This window comes from Triticum aestivum, chromosome 4A (assembly GCF_018294505.1).
Source record: "Triticum aestivum cultivar Chinese Spring chromosome 4A, IWGSC CS RefSeq v2.1, whole genome shotgun sequence".
NCBI classification, from domain to species: domain Eukaryota; kingdom Viridiplantae; phylum Streptophyta; class Magnoliopsida; order Poales; family Poaceae; genus Triticum; species Triticum aestivum.
Window position 1 is genome coordinate 729481094 of NC_057803.1, and position 3166 is coordinate 729484259.

A 3166-nucleotide genomic window follows, 5' to 3' on the forward strand; every position below is an offset into this window, starting at 1 on the left:
ATATTGTGTCTTGGGCCCACCTCCTAGTTCATCAGTATAGTTGAGGTTGTGGCCCCTTCTGTACTCATATATACGTGCCTGGTGCACCGATCAATGCATTGTGTTTGCACAGCCTATTCTTTCCCTTCTACACCGAGCAGCTGGCGAGTGACATGGCCGGCCCGAGGCAGCTGGCGAGCCCGACGCAGCCGCCAGCCGGCAACGGGGCCGGCAGGGCTGATAGCAGGATGACCGTACACATGTGGCAAAGACGGGATGGTGATGCTGGAGTACCGTTCAAACTAGGGCAGTGATAGTCGGCGCAGGGCGTCGAGCGGACAGACGCGCGGATGACGGCCGTGATGGGTCGCCGGGTCGATCAAGAAGCCGGTTGGTCACGCCGGTGTTGGAGTAGAGGCGCACGGGGTCCACGGCGGCGGCAGGAGACGCAAACCGATTTTAGATCGGTAAACCAAAAAAATACGCCGATCAAGATGACCGGCGGGAAAGAGAAAAACCTGGAGCAAGGGCTCGGGAAAAAGACTCTCTAGGGCAGACGGTCAACACAACTGACATACGAACCCTAGGTACGGGTGGCCCCCAGCGACGGTGATGTAGGCCGACAACCCCGGGGGCGGCGGGCGGCGGCTAGGGCTGGATCAGTTAGGCTGATACCATGTTAGAAGGGATAGAGAGGGATTGGTGGAATCGTTGTATATTGTTTGAGCCTCATGGACATATATATAGGAATACAATGATCAACTTGGAGTATAGAACAAGGTAGGAACAAATCTTAGTCTATCCTATAGTTCCTAATAAATATTAAACTCAACATCCCCTACAGTCATAACGGTAGCGACGCAAACGGTAAGACGCTGAACTGCAAAACCATCTAAATTACAACCCTTAGCTTTGAAAACCAGACAAAAGACAAGCCTATGGTGGTCTTTGACGGATGTTTACCGATTTTTCTGTAGAACATCCAGTCACCGCCATGTCATGTAACCAGCCATGTTTGATCAAATTTTGGCCCAAAAAAGTTTCCATTTTCTTAAATATTTTGGAAAATCCGCACGACAATTATATTCAATCTGGAAAAGATTCAACAATTTTTCTAAGTAGAAAAAAATTAAAGCTAAAATTCAAATTCAGATCCATTTTTCGTCAAATTTTGGCTAAATACAAAAGTTGCCATAAAAATTCGTAAAAGTCCACACAACCTTTATATTCAAATTGGGTAAATTTCAAGAAATTTTCCCAAGTAGAAAAGAAATGAGAGCAAAAATTCAAATTCAGATCCTTTTTTTGTCAAATTTGGGCAAAAAATAGTTTCTAGAAAAATTAAAAAATATCTAAGCAATCCACACAATCTTTATATTGAATATGGGATTTTTCATCAAACTTTTTCGAGAAGACTAATAAATTAGAGCAAAAATTCTGAAGCATGGTGATATGGTGCTGACTGGATAGTCAACAGTCAAAAATTGGTCAATATTTGTCAAAAACCACCATAGGGTTGCCTTTGTCCGGTTTTTAAAGTTCAAGGTTATTAATTAGACGGTTTCGTAGTTCATGGTTGTGTTTTAGACTTCCGTAATAGTTCGAGGTTGTAATATGGACTCATCTCTTTGTTAAGTAATTATGATACTCAACATCCCTCACTAGACACAACGGCACCGATGCAGGGCGAGACCGAAGAAGAACGTGAAGGTAGTAAGCCGGCAGACATCGCCCTTTGTGCCGGCGTCAATGTACCAGAGAGCGTGGGTTGATGTAGCCGTGGTTGAGGTAGCCATGTGAGGGATGTCATGGGCGATGTCGAATCGGGGGTGGCCAATGTCGATATAGTCCCCGTGAAGCCACGCGTGCAAGGAGGCGTCTTATTAGTCATGGTTGCAGTGGTGCGCCAAGATGAAGACGGGGTGGATGAGTCACTGCGTCGGGTTTGCCAAGCCCAGCGACATGCCGCGGATGAATGCACGCGTCAGCACTAGGAGAAGTCGGTCTTGATGAGGCGCTGCACAAGGCTTGCTAGGCCCGAGGACAAGTCATGGACAAAAGGACGCGCTAGTGATGCCTGCATCGGGTATGCATAGACGAGGACCAACACGAGCTGTATGGCACGTCGGAGGGATCAGTGGAGGAGGAGTCGACGATGGTTGTGGCGCCAATCAGTTCGGGGTTGGATATGCCGATGTGACCCACAATTGTCAGAGTAGATGAAGTGGTTGGGAAAGATGACAGTGACTGGCGATGAGCTAGTGCTGGACGAAGAAGAAGAGGTGCACGACGTTGTGGTCGGCGAAACCAGAGGCAGCCCGTGGGGGCCATGTCGGCCGCCGGTAGAAGCGCGGTGGTGGTGCTCGATGTAGGTGAGCAAGAAAACGACAACATGCCGAAGACCATGCACGTACGGTGGCACTACCGCTTATAGGGAGACGGCGCGGCACATACCATAGTGAAGTCGACACGCGGGAACGATGGAGTGAAATACGTGCTGCGGCGTTAGGTCCCGAAGAGGCCACGCAGTGGCAGCGTGTGTGTTGAGGCAACATCGGGACCTGAGTGCGGCGGCGCTGCGTCCTGGTTGCTCGATCGTTGGAGGGCACACTATACTCGGGGACGATCGTTGGAACAGCCAAGACATACATTGAGTGGTCGCTGGACTCGCAACACAGCCGTGAAGCCTGAGGCACCATCCAGCCCAAGATGATGAAGATGTCGATGAAACAAACGCGCGTAGTGAGTATAGGAAGGAGAGGCAAAGCTATTCGCCTGGAGTGAAAGGAGAAGAACGAAAAGAAAGAGGATGTGTGGATTACGGAGTAGGTGGCACCGGGATCAGCGGAACTGATGGCTTGTGGTCTTCTCAATACACACAGCGTGCTGAGATGGTACTCCAATTATTCGCATGTACCCTGGCATCATCTTCTTAATCATGGTCGGACTGATCCATCTCTTGCAGTAGCAGTGGTAGTTTCCGGACTGACGGCCAGAGTAATTGCCCTCTTCGCTTCCTAGCTTCACTGCGTGTATGAATGTGATCCGCCTGAAACCCTGAATACAGCCTTAGGCCAGGAGCACAACCCATTTGTCCTAACTTGGGACAAATTATGAATGACAAATATTCACGCAACAAGAAGTCTAAAATGTAAAAATTGGGTTAATGCAACAAACGTGTGTTCAT